This window comes from Hordeum vulgare, chromosome 4H (assembly GCF_904849725.1).
Source record: "Hordeum vulgare subsp. vulgare chromosome 4H, MorexV3_pseudomolecules_assembly, whole genome shotgun sequence".
NCBI lineage: Eukaryota > Viridiplantae > Streptophyta > Magnoliopsida > Poales > Poaceae > Hordeum > Hordeum vulgare.
This window is the reverse complement of record NC_058521.1, coordinates 5,180,807-5,205,424: the sequence shown is the minus strand read 5'-3', so window position 1 is coordinate 5,205,424 and position 24,618 is coordinate 5,180,807.

Genomic DNA, 24,618 nt, shown 5'->3' with positions numbered 1-24,618 from the left:
CGCCAAGTTCGACCTCAGGGGGTGGGCCAGTGGGCCACAAGCCCTGGCTCTGCCACCACCCCCTGGTGGCGATGGGCAGGCTTGTGGGGCCCACACGGCTCTGCCGCCCCCAACTCCAGCTCTATAAGATCCCTTTCGTCCCAGAAAGAATAAAAAGAGAAGTTTTCGTCGCGTTTGCGATACGGAGGCGCCACCACCATCTGTTCTTCATCTGGAGGGCAGATCTGGAGTCCGTCTTGGGCTCCGGAGAGGGGAAGTCGTCGCCATCGTCATCATCAACCTTCTTCCCTCTCCAATTCCATGAAGCTCTTCGTCGTTCGTGAGTAATCTATTCGTAGGCTCGCTGGGCGGTGATGAGTAGGATGAGATCTATCATGTAATCGAGTTAGTTTTGATGGGGATTGATCCCTAGTATCCACTATGTTCTGAGATTGATGTTGCTACTACTTTGCCATGCTTAATGCTTCTCACTAGGGCCCGAGTGCCATGATTTTTAGATCTGAAATTATTATGTTCTCACCAATATATGTGTGTTTTAGATCCGATCTTGCAAGTTGTAGTTACCTACTATGTGTTATGATCCGGCAACCCCGGAGTGACAATAACCCGAACCACTCCTGGTGATGACCATAGTTTGAGGAGTTCATGTGTTCACCAAGTGCTAATGCGTTGGTCCGGTTCTTTATTAAAAGGAGAACCTTAATATCCCGTAGTTTCTTTTTGGATCCCGCTGCCACGGGAGGGACGAACAATAGATGTCATGCAAGTTCTTTTCCCTAAGCACGTATGACGACACACAGAATGCAGCCTACATCACATTGACGAACGGGAGCTAGCCACATATCTCTCGGTGTTATAGTTGTTGCATGATGAATATCATCCAAACAAATCACCGATCCATTGCCTACGAGTTTGTCCTACTGCTGTTACTTGTCTTGCTCTGCTGCTGCTACTACTGTTGCTACTGCTGTTACTTGTCTTGCTCTGCTGCTACTGTTGCTACTACTGTCGCTTGCTACTGTTGCTACTTGCTACTGCTGTCACTACTGCTTTTCCTTGCCGCTGCTACTGCTCGTTACACTGCCGTTACTCGCTACTTTGCTGTTACTACTTTGCTTGCAGATACTAATCTTTCAGGTGTGGTTGAATCTGACAAATTTAGCTGCTAATACTCGAGAGTATCCTCTCACCTCCTGTCTAGTAAACCAACAAATTTGGGTCGAATACTCTACCCTCGAAAACTGCTGTGAACCCACGCGCTGGTGGGCCATCAACAACATTCTTCTAGTTTCGTTGCCGGGGAGTGCTAGCAGCATTCTTATGGTGCCGTTGCACGGGAAGATTTGTTGTCATCAACATTCGTCTAGCCATCGCCAGAGATTGCAATCAGCATTTTGTTGGCGCCGTTGCTGGGGAGGTATTACTATATTCTCTGAGTTACTTGGGATTTATTTCTGCTGATCACTATGAAGAATCTGAAGGATACGAAGACCAAAGTCTTGCCCTCAACTACGAGGGGAGGTAAGAAATTGCCATCTAGCTCTGCACTTGATTCACCTTCAATTATGAGTAAGTTTGCGACATCACCTCCTGCTAGAAATCTTGATATGTCGCCTGTGCTTGATGATGCTTGTGATACTACTGCTAGAGATGCTATGCCTGATACTGCTAGAGATGTTATGCTTGATACTATGCCTGATGATGCTATGCTTGATACTATGCCTGATACTGCTAGAGATGCTATGCTTGATACTGCTTTGCCTGATGATGCTAGAGATGCTATTTTGCCTGATGATGCTATGCTTGATACTATGCCTGATACTGCTAGAGATGCTATGCTTGATACTGCTTTGCCTGATGATGCTAAAGATGCTATTTTGCCTGATGATGCTATGCTTGATACTGCTAGAGATACTCCTTTGCCTGATGTTCCACTAGGAGTGTTCCTTGATGCTGATATTGCTAGAGTTACTGCCAATGCTCGTGATGCTTCTGAAACTGCCGATACTATTGAGATAGAACCAGCTTTTGCTCCTGCTAGATCTAGCTCTCCTAGATATGAATTGCCTGATATACCTGAGGGTTACGTTATGGAGGGAGAGATAGCTGAGGATTTTCTTGCATGTAAGGATGCCTATGACGCTGAGAAATTACTTCTCAAGTGGAAGGAAAAACCTCGGGAAGCTAGGATGAAAAATGACCCGAAGTTTGCCACTTCGCCTATCTTTGTCACCGATAAGGATTATGAATTCTCTGTCGACCCTGAGATAATCTCTCTAGTCGAATCTAATCCTTTTCACGGTTATGAGTCTGAGACGGTCATAGCCCATCTTGCCAAACTATCCGAAATAGCCAACCTTTTCAGTAATGAGGAGAAGATCCGCCACTACTATATCCTTATGCTGTTTCCTTTCTCTCTAAAGGATGACACTAAAGTCTGGTTGACCTCTCTTGCTCCTAGATGTGTGCATAGTCCCCAGGAAATGGTCTATTACTTTTGTGAGAAATATTTCCCTGCCCATAAGAAGCAAGCTGCCTTGCAAGAAATATACAACTTTGCTCAACTCCAAGAAGAGAGTCTTGCACAAGCTTGGGGGAGGCTCGTCCAGCTACAGAATGCTTTGCCTGATCACCCTCTTAAGAAGAACGAGATACTTGATATCCTCTATAACGGACTTACCGATGCCTCTAGAGACCACCTAGATAGTTGCGCCGGTTGTGTTTTTAGGGAACGAACTGTAGAACAAGCTGAGACTCTACTGAATAACCTCTTGATCAACGATAATGCTTGGACTATTCCCGAACCACCTCCTAAGCCAACTCCTAACAAAAGAGGTATTCTATTCCTCAGTCCCGAAGATATGCAAGAAGCCAAGAAATCTATGCAAGAGAAAGGCATTAGATCTGAAGATGTCAAAAATCTACCACCTATCAAAGAGATCCATGGTCTCGATAACCCGATATAGGTAGTGGAAGTGAATTCTCTGCGTAGGTTTGATGAGAGTGATATTCCTTTTGATAAACCTGCTAGCCTATGCTTTGATGAATTTGACAACTTTGTTGCCAAACAACAAAGTTTCAATGATTATGTTAGCAGACATTTGGAACAAAGTACTCATATGCTTAGCCATTTAAGTGCTTGTGTAGACAGAAATGTCAACAATCTGAAGCTTGTGAGTAAACATGCCTCTATGATTACTACTGAGGTAGAACAAGTACTTAAAGCTCAGAATGACTTGCTCAATGAATTAAATGACAACTCTGTCAGAGTCATTACTAGAGGAGGCAAAATGACTCAGGAACCTTTGTATCCCGAAGGTCATCCTAAGAGAATTGATCAAGATTCTCAAGGAATCAAAGCTGATACACCTAGTCATCCTAAGGAGAGGAAGAAGGATGATAGAAACCCACACGCCAGTTCACCAAATACTGTCACATCTGAAGAACCTAATGATATTTCCGCGTCTGATGTAGAAACACAATCAGGTGATGAACATGAACCTGGTGACAATATGGACAGTGATGTTCATAATAATGCTCAACCCAGCCATGACGAGGATGTGGAGATGGAACCTACGGTTAATCCTGATAATCCACAACCTAAGAGATACGACAAGAATGACTTCACTACTAGGAAACATGGTAAAGAAAGAGAGCCATGGGTTCATACACCTATGCCCTTTGCTCCTAAGCCATCCAAGAAAAAGGATGATGAGGATTTTGAGCGCTTCGTTGAGATGATAAGACCCGTCTTTCTGCAGATGCGGTTAACTGATATGCTCAGGATGTCTCCATATGCCAAGTACATGAAAGATATCGTGACTAATAAACGGAAGATACCAGATCTTGAGATCTCCACCATGCTTGCCAATTACACTTTTAAAGGTGGAACTCCTAAGAAACTTGGTGATCCCGGAGTGCCCACTATACCTTCCTCCATTAAAGGAAACTACGTAAGAACTGCCTTATGTGACCTTGGAGCGGTGTTAGTGTTATGTCGCTCTCTCTTTATCGTAGACTTGAGTTGGATAAGTTGAAACCCACTGAAATTTCTCGTCAAATGGCCGACGAATCAACTGCTTTCCCTATCGGCATTTGCGAGGATGTGCCTGTTGTGGTTGCTAATACCACTATCTTAACAGACTTTGTTATCTTGGATATTCCCGAGGATGATGCCATGGCTATCATCCTCGGAAGACCATTTTTAAACACTGCAGGGGCTGTTATAGATTGCAACAAAGGCAATGTCACTTTCCATGACAATGGTAATGAGCACACAGTGCACTTTCCGAAGAAACGATATCCAGTACATTGCATCAATGCTATCGAAAAGACTTCATCGATTCTCATTGGGAGCTTTGAATGCCCTATTCCTCGTGTCAAGATGAAGTATGATTTGCTTGTTGCGGAGATACATATCCCCATTGATGTGACTTAGTGGATATTCGAAGATTCTCCGTTCTCTCTTGCAATTCGAGAAGGCTTTGTCATGAGGACTTGATCAATCCCGGATTTCTTTCAATGACCATGAAACGGATGAATCAAGGAGTCACATACCTCTATTTTAAGTTTTCCTTTTCTTTTGCTTGGAAGAAAAATGATAGAATTAGTTTAGTTTTTCTTGTTTTCTGTTTTAGCGTCCCGGAGAAAAATACCTTGAAAATAAAAGTTCTTAGATGGTCCTGAAAATTTAGTATGATTTTTTCTGGAATTTTTGAAAATTTCTGGGCCTGAGAGCTGGCCTGGGCCCCTGACCAGTGGGCCACAAGCCCTGCCACCGCCACCTACCCCCTGGTGGCGGGGTGCAAGCTTGTGGGGCCCACAGGCACCCCCTCCACTCATTCCAGCTCTCAGCTTCTTCTTCCACCTCCAGAAAAAATTGTTTCGCAGCTCAAACCCGTGTTCTTGCTCATTTGGCTGTGATTTTCGATCTCCTTGCTCAAAGCACCATTCTCCGAACTGTTTTGGGGAAATTACTCCTTGGTAAGTGACTCCTCCATTGGTCCAATTAGTTTTTGATCTAGTGCTTTATCCTTCGCGAATTCTTTCTACCTTGGTGACCCTGTTCTTGAGCTAGAAAGCTTGATGCTGGTCCTAAGTAGTTTTAGAGCGTGATACGGTCTCTAGGCACTAATAGGAGTAGTTTCTACAAGGTGTGGTGGTGTTGGAAATATGCCCTAGAGGCAATAATAAAATGGTTATTATCATATTTCCTTGTTCATGATAATCGTCTATTGTTCATGCTATAATTGTATTAACAGGAAACAGTAATACATGTGTGAATAAATAGATCACAATGTGTCCCTAGCAAGCCTCAAGTTGGCTAGCTTGTTAGTCAATAGATGATCATGGTTTCCTGATCATGGGCATTAGATTTCATTCATAACGGGATCACATCATTGAGAGAATGATGTGATGGAGAAGACCCAATCCTAAGCCTAGCACTAGATCGTATTGTTCGTATGCTAATGCTTTTCTAATGTCAAGTATCTTTTCCTTCGACCGTGAGATTGTGCAACTCCCGGATACCGTAGGAGTGCTTTGGGTGTATCAAACGTCACAACATAACTGGGTGACCATAAAGGTGCACTACGGGTACCTCCGAAAGTGTCTGTTGGGTTGGTACGAATCGAGATCGGAATTTGTCACTCCGTGTGACGGAGAGGTATCTCTGGGCCCACTCGGTAGAACATCATCATGAGCTCAATGTGACTAAGGAGTTAGTCACACGATGACGTGCTACGGAACGAGTAAAGAGACTTACCAGTAACGAGATTGAACAAGGTATAGGTATACCGACGATCGAATCTTGGGCAAGTTCTATACCGACAGACAAAGGGAATCGTGTACGGGATTGATGAATCCTTGACATCGTGGTTCATCCGATGAGATCATCGTGGAGCAAGTGGGAGCCACCATGGGTATCCAGACCCCGCTGATGGTTATTGGCCAGAGAGGTGTCTCGGTCATGTATGCCTGTCTCCCGAACCCGTAGGGTCTACACACTTAAGGTTCGATGACGCTAGGGTTATAGGGAATTGTTATACGAGGTTACCAAAAGTTGTTCGGAGTCCCGGATGAGATCCCGGACGTCACGAGGAGCTCCGGAATGGTCCGGAGGTAAAGATTGATATATAGGACGGATGGTTTCGAATACCGGAAGTGTTTCGGGCATCACCGGTAACGTACCGGGACCACCGGGACCAACGGAGGTGGCCCCGGGGGACCACCGAAGGGGGGCAACGACCCCGGGAGATAAGGTGGGCCAAGTGGGGGTGGAAACCAGCCCCTAGGTGGGCTGGTGCGCCTCCCCACTCAGCCCATTGCGCAAGGGAGAGAAAAGGGGGGCAAACCCTAGGCCAGGTGGGCCTAAGGCCCACCAGATGGTGCGCCACCCCCTCCTCCCCCCTCTGGCCGCCGCACGTCCCATCTGGGGGGGCTGCCGCACCCCCTAGGGTGGGAACCCTAGGGGTGGCACCCCCTCTCCCCTCCCCCTATATATATCGGGCACTTTTGGCCATTGAGACACACGGTTTTTCCCTCTCTCTCGGCGCAGCCCTGCTCTTCTTCCTCCTCCTCTCCGCCGGTGCTTGGCGAAGCCCTGATGGGAGACCTCGTCTCTCCATCGACACCAAGCCGTCATGTTGCTGGAGTTCTTCCCCAACCTCTCCCTCCTCCTTGCTGGATCAAGGTGCGGGAGACGTCACCGGGCTGCACGTGTGTTGAACGCGAAGGTGTCGTTGTTCGACACTAGATCGGAATCGCTACGAGTACGACTCCATCAATCGCGTTCTAGCAACGGTTCCGCTTAGCGATCTTCAAAGGTATGAAGATGCTCTTACCCCTCTCTCGTTGCTGATCTCTCCATAGGAAGATCTGAATATGCATAGGAAAATTTTGAATTTATGCTACGTTACCCAACAGTGGCATCCGAGCCAGGTTTTCTATGCGAAGATTCTATGCACGAGTAGAACACAAAAGTTGTGGGCGATGATTTGTCAATTTGCTTGCCGCTACTAGTCTTATTCTTTTCCGGCGGTATTGTGGGATGAAGCGGCCCAGACCGACTTTACACGTACACTTACGTGAGACTGGTTCCACCGACAGACATGCACATCGTGCATAAAGGTGGCTAGCGGGTGTGTGTCTCTCCTACTCTAGTCGGATTGGATTTGATGAAAAGGGTCCTTATGAAGGGTAAATAGCTTTGGCATATCATCGTTGTGGCTGTCACGTAGGTAAGAAGGCGTTCTTGCTGGAAACCCAAATCAGCCACGTAAAACTTGCAACAACAATTAGAGGACGTCTAACTTGTTTTTGCAGGGTTTGACATGTGATGTGATATGGCCAAAGTTGTGATGTTGCATGTATGATGTATGAGATGATCATGTTATTGTAATAGGTTTCACGACTTGCATGTCGATGAGTATGACAACCGGCAGGAGCCATAGGAGTTGTCTTAATTTATTGTATGAGATGCAACGCCATGTGCTTACTACTTTTACTTCATTGCTAACGGTTAGCTATAGTAGTAGTGATAGTAGTAGTTGGCGTGACGACTTCACGGAGACACGATGATGGAGATCATGATGATGGAGGTCATGGTGTCACGCCGGTGACGATGATGATCATGCGATGCCTGAAGATGGAGATCGAAAGAGCAAAGATGATAATGGCCATATCATGTCACTATATGATTGCATTGTGATGTTTATCATGTTTTACATCTTATTGCTTAAAACGACGGTAGCATAATAAGATGATCCCTCTTAAAATTTCGAGAACGTATTCCCCTAAGTGTGCACCGTTGCGAAGGTTCGTTGTCTTGAAGCACCACGTGATGATCGGGTGTGATAGATTCTAACGTTCGCATACAACGGGTGTAAGCCAGATTTACACACGCGAAACACCTAGGTTGACTCGACGAGCTTAGCATGTACAGACATGACCTCAAATACAAGAGACCGAAAGGTCGAACATGAGTCGTATGGTTGAATACGATCAGCATGAAGTTGCTCACCATGGTGACTGGTCCGTCTCACGTGATGATCGGACACGGGTTAGTCAACATGGATCATGTATCACTTAGATGACTAGAGGGATGTCGATTTAAGTGGGAGTTCATACTTAATTTGATTAAATGAACTTAATTGTCATGAACTTAGTCTAAAAGTTGTCTTTATAAATATTGTAGATGTCCAACGTCAACCTCAATTTCAACGCATTCCTAGAGAAAAACAAGCTGAAAGATGATGGTAGCAACTATGCGGACTGGGTTCGCAACTTGAAGCTCATCCTTGAAGCAGCTAAAAAGGCTTATGTCCTTGATGCGCCGCTAGGTGACCCTCCCGCTCCCGCAGCAGCCCAGGACATTCTGAACGTCTGGCAAACGCGGAGTGATGACTACTCTCTGGTCAGGTGTGGCATGTTATAAAGTTTAGAAACGGGGCTCCAAAGGCGTTTTGAGCAACACGGAGCATATGAGATGTTCCAGGAGCTGAAGCTAGTTTTTCAAGCTCATGCCCGTGTCAAGAGATATGAAGTCTCCGACAAGTTCTTTAGCTGTAAGATGGAGGAGAATAGTTCTGTCAGTGAGCACATACTCAAAATGTCTGGGTTACACGGTCGTCTGACTTCACTTGGAGTCGAACTTCCGGATGATGCTATAATTGACAGAATCCTCCAGTCTCTCCCACCAAGATACAAAGGCTTTGTGCTTAACTACAACATGCAAGGGATGGAGAAGACCATTCCCGAGTTGTACTCGATGCTCAAATCTGCAGAAGTAGAAATCAAGAAAGAGCATCAAGTGTTGATGGTCAACAAGACCACTAGTTTCAAGAAAGGCAAGGGTAAGAAGAACTTCAAGAAAGACGGCAAAGCTGTTGCCGCGCCCGGTAAGCCAGATGCCGGGAAGAAGAAAAAGAACGGACCCAAGCCCGAGACTGAGTGCTTCTATTGCAAGGGAAAGGGTCACTGGAAGCGGAACTGCCCCAAATACTTAGCAGACAAGAAGGCCGGCAACGTTAAAGGTATATGTGATATACATGTTATTGGTGTGTACCTTACCAGCACTCGTAGTAGCTCCTGGGTATTTGATACCGGTGCTGTTGCTCACATTTGCAACTCAAAGCAGGAACTGCGGAATAAGCGGAGACTGGCCAAGGACGAGGTGACGATGCGCGTCGGGAATGGTTCAAAGGTCGATGTGATCACCGTCGGCACGCTACCTCTACATCTACCGTCGGGATTAGTTTTAAACCTTAATAATTGTTATTTAGTACCAGCTTTAAGCATGAACATTGTATCAGGGTCTTGCTTAATGCGAGACGGCTACTCATTTAAGTCAGAGAATAATGGTTGTTCTATTTATATGAGTGATATGTTTTATGGTCATGCTCCGCTGGTGAATGGTTTATTCTTGATGAATCTCGATCGTGATGTTACACATATTCATAGTGTGAGTACCAAAAGATGCAAAGTTGATAATGATAGTCCCACATACTTGTGGCACTGCCGCCTTGGTCATATCGGCGTTAAGCGCATGAAGAAGCTCCATACTGATGGACTATTAGAGTCTCTTGACTTTGAATCATTTGACACATGCGAACCGTGCCTCATGGGCAAGATGACTAAGACTCCATTCTCAGGAATAATGGAGAGAGCAACAGACTTATTGGAAATAATACATACTGATGTGTGTGGTCCAATGAACGTTGAAGCTCGCGGTGGTTATCGTTATGTTCTCACTCTCACCGATGATTTGAGTAGGTATGGGTATATCTACTTGATGAAGCACAAATCTGAGACGTTTGAAAAGTTCAAGGAATTTCAGAGTGAGGTTGAGAATCAACGTGACAGAAAAATTAAATGTCTACGATCTGATCGTGGAGGAGAATATTTGAGTCACGAGTTTGGCACACACCTAAGGAAGTGTGGAATCGTTTCACAACTGACTCCGCCTGGCACACCGCAGCGCAACGGAGTGTCTGAACGTCGTAATCGCACTTTATTAGATATGGTACGATCTATGATGTCTCTCACCGACTTACCGCTATCATTTTGGGGATACGCATTAGAAACTGCAGCATTCACTTTAAACAGGGCACCGTCTAAATCCGTTGAGACGACACCGTATGAACTATGGTTTGGCAAGAAACCTAAGTTGTCTTCTTAAAGTTTGGGGCTGCGATGCTTATGTGAAGAAACTTCAACCAGAAAAGCTAGAACCCAAAGCGGAGAAATGCGTATTCATAGGATACCCTAAGGAAACTATTGGGTATACCTTCTATCTTAGATCCGAAGGTAAAACCTTTGTTGCCAAGAACGGATCCTTTTTAGAGAAAGAGTTTCTCTCGAAAGAAGTAAGTGGGAGGAAGGTAGAACTTGATGAGGTAATTACACCCCCTCTCGAACAGGAAAGTAGCGCAGCGCGGGAAGTTGTTCCTGTGGCGCCTGCATCGACTGAAGAGGAAGTTAATGATGATGATCATGAAGCTTCGGATCAAGTTACTACTGAACCGCGAAGGTCCACAAGGGCACGCTCCGCACCAGAGTGGTACGGCAACCCTGTGATGGAAATCATGTTGTTAGACAACGGTGAACCTTCGAACTATGAAGAAGCAATGGTGGGCCCGGATTCCAACAAATGGCTTGAGGCTATGAAATCCGAGATAGGATCCATGTATGAGAACAAAGTATGGACTTTGGTGGACTTGCCCGATGACCAGCGAGCCATAGAAAATAAATGGATCTTCAAGAAGAAGACTGATGCAAACGGTAATGTAACCGTTTACAAAGCTCGACTTGTCGCAAAGGGTTTTCGACAAATTCAAGGAGTTGACTACGAAGAGACTTTCTCTCCCGTAGCGAAGCTGAAATCAGTCCGAATCATGTTAGCAATTGCCGCCTTTTATGATTATGAAATTTGGCAAATGGACGTCAAAACAGCGTTCCTTAACGGGAACCTTAAGGAACAGTTGTATATGATGCAACCAGAAGGTTTTACGACCCTAAGGGTGCTAACAAAGTGTGCAAGCTCCAGCGCTCCATCTATGGGCTGGTGCAAGCATCTCGGAGTTAGAACATTCGCTTTAATGAGGTGATTAAAGCGTTTGGGTTCATACAGGTTTACGGAGAAGCCTGTCTGTACAAGAAAGTGAGTGGGAGCTCTGTAGCTTTCCTCATACTGTATGTGGATGACATATTATTGATGGGGAATAATATAGAGATGTTGGAGAGCATAAAGGCCTATTTGAACAAGAGTTTTTCAATGAAGGACCTTGGAGAAGCTGCATACATATTAGGCATCAAGATCTATAGAGATAGATCAAGACGCCTCATAGGTCTTTCGCAAAGTACATACCTTGACAAGATATTGAAGAAGTTCAATATGGAAAACTCAAAGAAAGGGTTCTTGCCAGTTTTGCAAAGTATGAGATTGAGTAAGACGCAGTCGCCGACCACGGCAGCAGATAGAGAGAAGATGAGTTCTGTCCCCTACGCTTCAGCCGTGGGCTCTCTAATGTATGCCATGCTGTGTACCAGACCTGATATAAACCTTGCCAAAAGTTTGGTAGGGAGGTACCAAAGTGATCCCGGTACGGAACACTGGACAGCGGTCAAGAATATCCTTAAGTACCTGAAAAGGACTAAGGAAATGTTTCTCGTTTATGGAGGTGACGAAGAGCTCGTCGTAAAGGGTTACGTCGACGCTAGCTTCGACACAGATCCGGATGACTCTAAGTCACAAACCGGATACGTATATGTGTTGAATGGTGGGGCAGTGAGCTGGTGCAGCAGCAAGCAAGAAGTCGTGGCAGCATCTACATGTGAAGCGGAGTACATAGCTGCTTCAGAAGCGGCTCATGAAGGAATTTGGATGAAGGAGCTCATCACCGACCTTGGAGTGGTTCCAAGCGCGTCGGGTCCAATGACACTCTTCTGTGATAACACTGGGGCCATTGCCATAGCCAAGGAGCCCAGGTTTCACCGGAAGACGAAGCACATCAAACGCCGCTACAACTCCATCCACGACCATGTCCAGAGTGGAGTGATAGAGATTTGTAAAGTACATAAGAATCTGAATGTTGCAGACCCGTTGACTAAACCTCTTCCACGAGAAAAACATGATCAACACAATAATGCTATGGGTGTTCGATACATCACAATGTAACTAGATTATTGACTCTAGTGCAAGTGGGAGACTGTCGGAAATATGCCCTAGAGGCAATAATAAAATGTTTATTATCATATTTCCTTGTTCATGATAATCGTCTATTGTTCATGCTATAATTGTATTAACAGGAAACAGTAATACATGTGTGAATAAATAGATCACAATGTGTCCCTAGCAAGCCTCTAGTTGGCTAGCTTGTTAGTCAATAGATGATCATTGTTTCCTGGTCATGAGCATTAGATGTCATTAATAACGGGATCACATCATTGGGAGAATGATGTGATGGACAAGACCCAATCCTAAGCATAGCACTAGATCATATTGTTCGTATGCTAAAGCTTTTCTAATGTCAAGTGTCTTTTCCTTCGACCGTGAGATTGTGCAACTCCCGGATACTGTAGGAGTGCTTTGGGTGTATCAAACGTCACAACGTAATTGGGTGACTATAAAGGTGTACTACGAGTACCTCTAAAAGTGTCTGTTGGGTTCGTACGAATCGAGATCGGGATTTGTCACTCCGCGTGACGGGGAGGTATCTGTGGGCCCACTCGGTAGAACATCATCATGAGCTCAATGTGACTAAGGAGTTAGTCACACGATGATGTGCTGCGGAACGAGTAAAGAGACTTACCGGTAACGATATTGAACAAGGTATAGGTATACCGATGATCGAATCTCGCGCAAGTTCTATACCGACAAACAAAGGGAATTGTATCCGGGATTGATTGAATCCTTGACATCGTGGTTCATCCGATGAGATCATGGTGGAGCAAGTGGGAGCCACCATGGGTATCCAGATCCCGCTGATGGTTGTTGGCCGGAGAGGTGTCTTGGTCATGTCTGCCTGTCTCCCGAACCCGTAGGGTCTACACACTTAAGGTTCGATGACGCTAGGGTTATAGGGAATTGTTATACGAGGTTACCGGAAGTTGTTCGGAGTCCCGGATGAGATCCCGGACGTCATGAGGAGCTCCGGAATGGTCCGGAGGTAAAGATTGATATATAGGATGGATGGTTTTGGACACCAGAAATGTTTCGGGCGTCACCGGTAATGTACCGGGACCACCGGAAATGGTCCCACGGGTCCACCGGGAGGGGCAACCAACCCCAAGAGGTAGCATGGGCCAAAAGAGGGAGGGCAACCAGCCCAAAGTGGGCTGGTGTGCCTCCCACAAGGAGGCCCAAGGCGCAGGGGGTGGAGAGGGGGAAACCCTAGGCACTAGTGGGCCTAAGGCCCACCTAGGGGTGCGCCACCCCCTCCCCCTGCCCTGGCCGCCGTACCTCCTATCTGGGGGGCTGCCGCACCACCTAGGGTGGGAACCCTAGGGGTGGCACCCCCTCCCCTCCTCCTATATATAGTGGGGGTTTCGGGGCTGTTTTAACACACAGTTTTCGATCTCCCTCGGCGCAGCCCTGCCCCCTTCTTCTTCCGATCCCACGGTGCTTGGCGAAGCCCTGCCGGGAGACCTCGTCTCTCCATTGACACCACGCCGTCGTGCTGTCGGAGATCTTCCCCAACCTCTCCCTCCTCCTTGCTTGATCAAGGTGCGGGAGACGTCACCGAGCTGCATGTGTGTTGAACGCGGAGGTGTCGTGGTTCGGCACTAGATCAGAATCACACCGCGATCTGAATCGCCGCGAGTACGACTCCATCAACCGCGTTCTAGCAATGCTTCTGCTTAGTGATCTTCAAAGGTATGAAGATGCACTCACCCCTCTCTCGTTGCTGGTCTCTCCATAGGAAGATCTGAATATGCGTAGGAAATGTTTTGAATTTATGCTACGTTACCCAGCACATATAACTTACTGACACCGGAGGAATACTTTGTGTGTATAAAACGTCACAACGTAATTGGGTGGCTATAAAGATGATCTACAGGTATCTCCGAAGGTGTACGTTGAGTTAGTATGGATCAAGACTGGGATTTGTCACTCCGTGTGACGGGGAGGTATCTCGGGGCCCACTCGGTAATACAACATCACACACAAGCCTTGCAAGCAATGTGACTTAGTGTAAGTTGCGAGATCTTGTATTACGGAACAAGTAAAGAGACTTGCCGGTAAACGAGATTGAAATAAGTATGCGGATACTGCCGATCGAATCTCGGGCAAGTAACATACCGTAGGACAAAGGGAATGACATATGGGATTATATGAATCCTTGGCACTGTTGTTCAAACGATAAGATCTTCGTAGAATATGTAGGATCCAATATAGGCATCCAGGTCCCGCTATTGGATATTGACCGAGGAGTCCCTCGGGTCATGTCTACATAGTTCTCGAACCCGCAGGGTCTGCACACTTAAGGTTCGACGTTGTTTTATGCGTATTTGAGTTATATGGTTGGTTACCGAATGTTATTCGGAGTCCCGGATGAGATCACGGACGTCACGAAGGTTTCCGGAATGGTCCGGAGACGAAGATTGATATATAGGACCTCATTTGATTACCGGAAAGTTTTCGGCATTACCGGGAATGTACCGGGAGTGACGAATGGGTTCCGGATGTTCACCGGGGGGTGGGTGGCAAGCCCACCCGGGGGAAGCCCATAGTCCTTAGGGGTGCCATACCAGCCCTTAGTGGGCTGGTGGGACAACCCAAGAAGCCCTATGCGTAGGAGAAAGAAAAATCAAAGAGAAAAAAGGGGAATTAGCTTCTTTGTCGTCTGCCATCATAGACGGCAAAGAGTATATCACGGATGGCAAAGACAATATCACACACGGCAAAGAATCTCAGTGTCGGCAAAATTTCCGCATCAGCCTACGACGGTATTGCAACTTCTTTGCCGTCTGTCTCACCGACGCGGACGACAAAGAGATTTGCCGTCAGCTTTTCATAGGAGCAGTCGGCAAAGTGGTCGAGACGGCAGCCACTACAAGAAATATGCTCATATGTGATATTTTTTTAAAATGTCGTTGATGAATTCGTCATAAATCTATGACGATTTCATCCGAGATCGTCGTAAACCGTTTGAGGGGATCAAATCTACATATAAATTACGACGATGTGAGTCAAAACGTCGTAATCGCATAAGATGAGATCGTCATAACTTTTACGACGATTGTAAAAATGTCGTAACATGTTCTAACTAGTTGACATGTCACTCGTGGGTCCATTCTATCCCACCTGATCCTAGTTTGTGAAGCAACCTACTATTCTATCATTCCGAAAATTCTCCAAAAATTCTCATAAATACTTTGGACTATATATTTCTCAAATATGTGAAAACCCTTCCTTCCATAGTTCAAAAATAATTCAAAAATATTCATTTTCCTATTCTATTTAGAATAGCACTTTGTGAAGGAAGTGCTATTTCTATTTCTTTGATTACCCTCATATTGTTTGGGCACTCTTTCCTATCCAAATCATTGCCTCATGAAAACTTTCGTAACGATTTGCCTAGTAAATCTTTCTCAGCAAATTTCCAAAGTTTGTGTTCAGCTAACAACTTTGTGAAGGAAGTACTAGATAGGAATATCCTGATGAGTTGAATTTTTTCCACATCATCTATGTGCCCAAAACGTAGCTCTCCATTAAATTTTAGCCACATCTAACAATTCATGTGAGCTCATCATCTAATCTTTGTTTTTGGTATTTTTTCCATTTTGTGAAGCAACTATGTTTTATATTGCTTTATAGTTGATGAAAAATTTACCACGGGATGATACTGACCATATAACCTCACCGCACCAAATTTTAGCTCATTTAATTCAGCCAGTTTCTCTCAATATTTTTCCCAATATTCTGTTCAGTAGAGAGCATTGTGAAGGAAGTACAATTTTTGTTTATCCAAATTTTATGAATTTTTTACAGTACCTTAATGTGCCCAAATTATCATCCTCCTCCAAATTTAAGCTGAATCCAATCATCTATGTGAGCCCAGTTTTAATTACCATTTTCTGTCCAGATTGGCACATTGTGAAGGAAGTGTCACTTTGGCATGTCCAAATGGTATAATTTTTATACAGTGCCTTCATATGCCCAAATTAACATCATACACCAAATTTCAGCTCAATCCATTCATTAATTTGATCCTAGCTTCAACATCCATATTTCTGCACAATGTGTTACTTTGCAAAGCAAGTGCCACCTAGATTCATCCATTTGAGATAAATTTTTTCCAAGAGAGTCTCCTTAGTAGATGATCATCCTCAGCCAAAATTTAGGCCCATTGTCTATGTGAATAACCCGCACCGCTAATCAAACACTTGGCTGCTAATTCATGTTTGTGCTTAGTTCAGTCTCCTCATGAGATTATTCTATTGTATTATTCTTGCTAACACCTATCGAGGGATTGTCCAACCCACCAAACATGACTATTCCACCTAGAACGCGTGGCAATGCAACGGTTAGGCGGTGACCATGCGACTGGCATGCAAGTTCACGCGCTCTGGAGTTGGGGCCCTCGACCACCATCCAAACCTCAACGTCAAGGCACCACACCATGTATTTCTGATTAAATAGATACTTATATACCTATAAATGATTTTTGGGAAAAATAAAGAGCAAACTATAATGCAACTGCAGTTCAAATTTAACCCGCTTCCATCTGAATCGACATAAATTTGTCTTTTTCACGAGAGGTGGATAAAATATTTTAACACCCAACCATTTTGTCAATTGTACATTAAATATGGACTAGTATTTTATAAAAATGATTTTATCCAATTTTGAAACAAATATATGGTAGATCCTTCACAAAAAAACTCATTTTGGTCACTTGAAAAATGGAAAATGAATTTTTCATACAAGGAAAATGAAAACTTCCTTAATCAACATTGTTTGTCATTACAATATGCACCCTTGTGCATAATATTATATCATTTCAACAAACTATGTCATGAATGTGGCCATAAGATTGATCATTTGGCTTGAAAGACATGAATCTTCACACATGATAACCCATTTCTAAGAACACTTATTTCAAATAATTGTCGTATTACTAGTTTATTAATTTCCCTCGTAACTTTGTCACATAGAATGACACAATGCAATGATTTTCCATTTTTTTGTATTTGTTTTGAATTTTTCATGGTCATTTCAAAACGCGGTCAAAACAGCGGGTATGACCGTTCATACCTAGTGGTTGAATCTGGGAAATGTTTTGATGTTTCTATGATTAAATAGATACTTGTGTACCTAGAAATTGTTTTTAGGAAAAATATAGAGCAAACTATAATGTAGATGCAGTTCAAATTTGACCTGCTTTCAGTTGATTCAACGAAAATTTGTCTTTTTTACGAGAGGTCGATAAAAGCCTTTAACACCCAACCATTTGGTCAATTGTACATTAAATATGTCCTAGTATGTTATAAAAATGATTTGGTCCAATTTTGATACAAATATATGGTAGGTCATTCACAAAAAAACTCATTTTGGGCACTTGAAAAATGATAAATGAATTTTTCATACAAGGAAAATGAAAACTTCCTTAATCAACATTGTTTGCCATTCCAATATGCACCCTTGTGCACAATATTATATCATTTCAACAAACTATGTCATGAATGTGGCCACAAGATTGATCATTTGGCTTGAAAGCCATGAATCTTCACACATGATAGCCCATTTCTAAGAACACTTATTAAAATAATTGTCGTATTACTAGTTTATTATTTTTCCTGGTAACTTTGTCACATATAATGACACAATGCAATGGTTTTCCATTTTTTTGAATTTGTTTTGAATTTTTCATGGTCATTTCAAAATGGAGTCAAAAGAGCGGGTATGACGTTCATTGAATATGGCATAGTATTTTAGAAAAACTAGTAAGCATGCAGGTGAAATTCACGTGCATCAACAAGATGAGACATTGTCTCCCAAAAGTATGCATGTCTGGCTTGGCGACCTACTTAGTGCATGCTGATGCATCTTTGTATCTTGGAAATATAGCGGGGATGACCGTTTCTACCTAGTGGTTGAATCATGGAAATATTTTGATGTTTCTCTCATTAAATAGATACTTTTGTATCTAGAAATTATTTTTGCGAAAAATAAAGAGCAAACTATAATGTAGACGCAGTTCAAATTTGACCCGCTTCCAACTAATTCAACAAAAATTTGTCTTTTTCATGAAAGGTCGATAAAAGCCTTTACCACACAACAATTTGGTCAATTGTACATTAAATATGTCCTAATATGTTAGAAAAATGATTTGGTACAATTTTGCAATAAATATATGGTAGGTCCTTCACAAAAAAACTCATTTTGGGTACTCGAAAAATGGAATATGAATTTTCCGTTCAAAGAAAATGAAAACTTCCTTAATCAACATTGTTTGCCATTCCAATACGCACCCTTATGCATAATATTATAGCATTTCAACAAACTATGTCATGAATGTGGCCATAAGATTGATCATTTGGCTTCGAAGCCATTAATCTTCACACATGATACCCCATTTATAATAACACTTTTTAAAAATAGTTCTTGTATTACAAGTTTATTATTTTTCCTGATAATTTTGTCACATATAATGACACAATGCAAAGGTTTTCCATTTTTTGATTTTGTTTTGAATTTTTCATGGCCGTTTCAAAATACGGTCAAAACGGCGGGTATGACCGTTCATAGATAGGGCTTGATTTTTGTAAATATTTTGGAGTATATATGAAGAAATATATATTTTTGTATCTAGAAATGTTTTTTGAAAAAAAATAGCAAACTATGAGGCAACTGCAATTCAAATTTGACCTGCTTCCCGTTGAATCGGGAGAAAGTTTTTTTTCACGAGAGGTTGATAAAAGCTTTTGACATCCAACCATTTTATCAATTATATATTAAATATGTACTGATATCTTATAAAATTGATGGAGTCCAATTTTGCGACAAATATTTGGTAGGTTCTTCACGAAAAACCCTTTTTTGTCACTCGGAAAATGGTTAGAAATAGTTAGAAAGATGAGAAATGCATACAAATTGGTCCTCATCCATAAAATGTGGTCTAAATCTAGTGAAAATTTGTGTGATGCCCTTTTGCAAAATATTTTTGATAGATGCTTCACAAAATTCCTTTATTTTCAGTTCCTGAAAACTATTTTAAATCATTGTTTTTTCGAACCAATCAGAACTCTTCCCACGGATTGATGACATGGCGCCCCATCCATCCATCCATCTACCTTACCATCTCACATCCATCCATCGATCTATCTACAGAAAAAAAAATAACCCCACCCGCAACCCAAACCCTAGCTCACACCCCTCCCCCCATCGCACCCTCGTCCCCATCTCCTCGCCGCCACCACCTCCTCCCCGTCCCCTCCCCTCCCGATCCAGTCCTCTCCCCGCCGCTCGCACCCATCGCCGACCTCGTCGTCCTCCTCACCCACTGCCGCCGACCTCGTCCCTCCCTTCCCTCAAGATCTCTCCCTACCTCGACCTCCCCTGCGAAGACCCCTCCATGCTCGATGGACAACCCCTCCATGGCGGCCGACGGCGGGGTGCCGTGCGCGTGTGTTTTGGGAAAGGAGGAGGGTTTGTCCTCCTCTGAACCCAAATTCAGATCCCCAAACCCATCAGCGATGGATCGCGGCGGCCGCTCCGAGAAGACTGGCGGCGGGTGCGGGGGGTGCTGCGTGGGATTCCTGCTCAAGCTCCTCGCCTTCCTGTAGGCCTTCGCCGCCCTCTCCGTCGTCCTCTACGCCGCCTCCATCCTTTCCGCCTTCATCCTCTCCCGATGGGCGTGCCACCATGAGCTCCACATCCACCACCTCCTCCTATACCTCTGGTATGTCTTCCATCTCCCTCACTCCCTCGCTTCACTTCCCTTCCCACCTGCATCTGTACGCAGTGCTGATTCAACTTTTTGGGGACTCGCAGGTTTGCCTGCGCCGTCATGGCCGCCGGCCTCCTCTACTGCGCCATCTTCCTCGCGAGCTACGTCGCTGCCGAGGTCAGCAGCGGGTGCTGCGTCTGCTTCGTAAGAACCACCACATCCCACACCCATTTATTTCCCCTCGGTGCACGCGAGCATTTCTGACGATGGCCTTGACATCGCGTACGAGCGGCTGTATAGGAGGATCTCTGACAGAGGCTACCCGACGACCGTCAACGACGTGGAGAGAAAGCAAGACCTAGTCGGCTCGTCGGAGATGCTTGTTCATGTCCGTGGTGTACTTCATCCCATTTGCGTGCGTGAGTTTGATGAGCGTTCTAAATTTTCTGTCCTGAATCTATGCGTAAGAGTAGGCTCGTTCTTATATATCAATTACTTTGTCTTGCAGCACAGAGGTCAGATCTGCCGGAGGGATTTAGGTAACTAGAGAATTTTTAAAACTGTTGAGTCCCCCATCTGTTGGATCAAAAGGGTCTTTTGTCAGAACTTGGTGAAAAATCTTCAGAAGAACGGTGTGCTCACTCTTCAGGCTGTGATAAAACTTCGTAAATGGTCAATTGGTTGGTTGTATATTGTAGTAGGACATCCCGTGTATCAATCTGCTACTTGTTAGATTTAGTCGCTTAATGGAGAATATTCAGTCTTAGTTGTCCTTCCTAAATTTGCAAGGATAATTCTCTGGTTGCTAGCTCATATATTTGCAAGGGTAATTCTAGGCAGAAAATTTGGCCTGAAGTGAAAGCAGAATATACTTCACATGTATTTGTCCAGTAGAATATACTTCACAAGTAGCATATACTTCACAAGTAGCATCTACTTGTGAAGAAGAATACACTTCACAAGTAGCATAATAGCTGTGTAACTCCGATTGTTGTGCAGGCAAGTCTGAGAATATTCAGTCTTAACTATCCTTCCTAAATTTGCAAGGATAATTCTCCGGTTGCTAGCTCATATATTTGCAAGGGTAATTCTAGGCAGAAAATTTGGCCTGAAGCGAAAGCAGAATATACTTCACAAATTCTTGAATATACTTCACATGTATTTGTCCAGTGCGTGCTTTTACATACAGTGGTTTTGTTTGAGCCAGTGTATTTGTCCAGCTAGGCCGCTAACTTGTCTTGCCGATGCACAAATTGTGTGCATTTCCTCTCCTTGGGGGGTTTTGCCGGTTTGGCACCATAAAAAGCAGGACAATTGTAGTGCAGATAAGATTAATAAGATGACTCTGCCTGTTATGGTGTAGAAAAAAAACTGGTAGAGGTTTCCTGCTGCTGTTTCGCGTCGGGCTCTAATTCGGTTTGCTGCTGCTGTTTATTTCTGGTGGTGTAGGCTCGCGGTGAAGAAGAGCAAGGCCGAGAAGGACCCCAACAAGCCCAAGCGCCCCCCGAGCGCCTTCTTCGTCTTCATGTGAGTTCCCAGGCTTGGCTCGTCGTTGCTCATGGTTCGATTCGCCTTGTTTTCCTGTGGTGTGGTGTGGCATCGCATCCTGACCGAGGATTTGCTCATGGTAATTTCTGTGTTCGATCATAGTCATGCACTTACTTGGGTTTGAGTTAAGATCATTTCAGTGAGCATTGTTGAATTTCATTGATCTGTAAGATCTGATTCGTTGGCTTTCCTAGTGACATTACTTGTACAGCGAATGGTAGCAAGGGCCAACACTAAATTGCTGCTCGCTACAGCAGACAATTACAAATATTAGAAAGAGATGTTTCTAATTATAGTTTACAACAGCTCCAATCAGCATAAGTTTAGCATTTTCGTTTCTGCGCTAAAGTGTGGCCATACTACAATGCTTGTTACACATGAATCAGCTAAGCAGAGTATTACCGTCGTACTTCTGTATTGCTCTCTTTAATAATATTGCATCATAAGCCTGCATGTATCATCTCCTTTTGGTCATGAGGATAAGGACATTTCTTTTCTCCCCTGGCTTAAAAGAATGGGAGTTTGTGAGGGAGGTTCTCTCACTGTATGTGAACACCGGTCTGATGTTACGCAAATGTTTCTTTTATGACGTGAGGGAAGAGCTACTGATTTCTAACCATGCTTCCTGAATACCTGATACAGAGCTCCGTAACTGGTATTGTTTATCTGATAATCCATGGCCTATTTGATAAGATAGTTGAAAATTTGAATAGCTAGTGCTGCTAAGTCTCTTATAGTTTCAGAAACACATGATTGTATCTGTCCTGTACTGTTAATCGTGAAGATAAAGCTCATATGTATATGAAATGCCTGGTTCACTGAGCTCTTATAGTTTCAATATATTTTCATTGTAGAATGAAAGCATAAATGGCCATTACGAAAATGCATCCTTCATGTGTGCTAATGTTTTTATATTTGTTTCTGATGTTTTTATATTTGTTTCCTTCTGATTGATTCATATGCAGTGTAATGTTCTTGTAGGTTGACAAGTTGTGCCATCTCCAGGATTTTTTCATAGGAGAGTGAATGAAGTCCATTGTAGTATTGGGATAGTAGCAGATGTGCCATTGTTTTATTGTGCAATGTTGTGCGTTCTTGCTATATTCATGTGTAAGGAAATGTATTCATGAGATGAGTTATTGTATTATGTAAACCTGGGAGATATATTATGTGATGTTATATGATGGATGATTTTAATTCGATTTGTAGTTTTCTTGATTTGAATATGAAATAGTGTTGGATTTAATGTTGGACAAATAATTGGGTTGAAAAGGCCCAACAAATAGAAATAAAACTATGTTTTGAACAAAAAGTTCCTGAATTCAAAAATGAAAAAAGGCCAAAACTGAAACTGGACCAAATTTATTTGGGCATTAAAAGGCCAGGGCCCAAATTAGAATGATAAAAAAAATTTGAAAAAAAAACTAAAGTGGCTGAAAATAGGCCAAGGCCCAAAAGAAGCCCAATAAGAAAAGCCCAAAAAAATAGAACGAGCCCATGTGATTAATTGAAATGGGTTGGGCTGATTTCAGCCATGACGTTTTGATTTCGTCGTAATTTTGCCACGTAGGACTGCCACGTAGGACTGGGTTTGATTGTCAGCGATGATTTAGGATCGTCGTAAAGGTTACGACAATCCAGGAATCGTCGTAAAGTTACGACGATTTTGACCAAAACGTCGTTGCTGTTCATTTCTGACGCTCCATTTTCGACGGTTGGTTTTTCGTCGTGCGATCGTCGTAAATGAAAAACCGTGACGATGTAGCGATGAAAAAATAGCATCGTGTACTAGCATATTCCTTGTAGTGAGCCGACACGTGTTGCCTCCGTTAGGGGCTAATGGAGGCTTTGCCGTATGCCTCCCCTCTTCTGTGCCGTCTGCCTCCCCTCTCTTCTTTGCCGTCTGCCTCCCCCTCCTCCTCCCCCCTCCTCTGTGTCGTCTGCCACCCCCTCTTCTTTGTCGTCTGCCTCCCCCCTCTTCTGTGCCGTCTGCCTCCCCCTCTTCTTTGTCATCAGCCTCCACCTCGTCCTCCCCCCTCCTCTGTGCCCTCTTCTTTGCCGTCTGCCCCCTGGAAGCAAATGGCAAAGAACCTATATTGTCACATTTTTGTTTATTTTTTCTATTTCACAGCACATATACATATAATTCATAGCACATATATGATAAATAGGTCACAACACATATATGATATACATATAAAGCTCATCAATGCCATTTGTTCATCAACGTACATCCCATATATCAAAAGAACCAACACATACAAAGTTTCATCCATATATACATACATATAGTTTCACATATGTTGTTCATCCATATATACATATACATATAGTTCCACATTGTTCATCAACTCAAATAAAAACGGAAACTAAAGCACTCCAATGCCAGCTTCCATGCATGTAGTACATCCAACCTGCAAAATGGGAATAAGAAAGTCAGAAGAAGAACAACAACAACATATATATGACAAATAAGCTAAATTGAAGAAGAAAGAAAATAAGCAAGAAGAGAACAAGGAGAAGAAAAACAAGAAGGAGGAGGAGGAGGAGGAGGGGAAGGAGAAGGAGAAGGAGGAGGAGAAGAAGAAAAAAGAAGAAGAGCAGAAGAAGGAGAAGGAGGAGGAGAAGAAGGAGGAGATAAGAAGAAGGAGAAGAAGGAGGGCTCCTTCTCCTCCTCCTTCTCCTTCTCCTTCTCTTCTTCTCCTCCTCCTTCTTCTTCTTCTCCTTCTCCTTCTCCTTCTCTTCTTCTTCTCTTCTTCTTCTTCTTCTTCTTCTTCTTCTTCCTTCTTTTCATTTCTCCTCTTCTCCTCTTCTTGGAGCTAAATTAGCTAACTATGTCTTTTTGGAGCTAAATGGGCTAATTATGTCATTATAGAGGAAAACAAGCTAAGTATATAATATTAATGAGCTAACCAAGGTTCTTATGCCATTTTGAGGTTATTATGGCATTTTGGAGCTAAATGGGGTAATTATGTCATTGTTGGGGAAATTAAGGCAAGGAGAATATGAAAGAGGAGAAGAAAGAGGAGGAGGAGGAGAAGAAGAAGAAATAAAGAAGGAGGAGAAGGAGGAGGAGGAGGAGAAGGACTAGAAGGTCCTAGGCCTTCTCCTCCTTCTCCTCCTCCTCCTTCTCCTTCTTCTCCTCCTCCTTCTTCTCCTTCTCCTTCTCTTCTCTTTC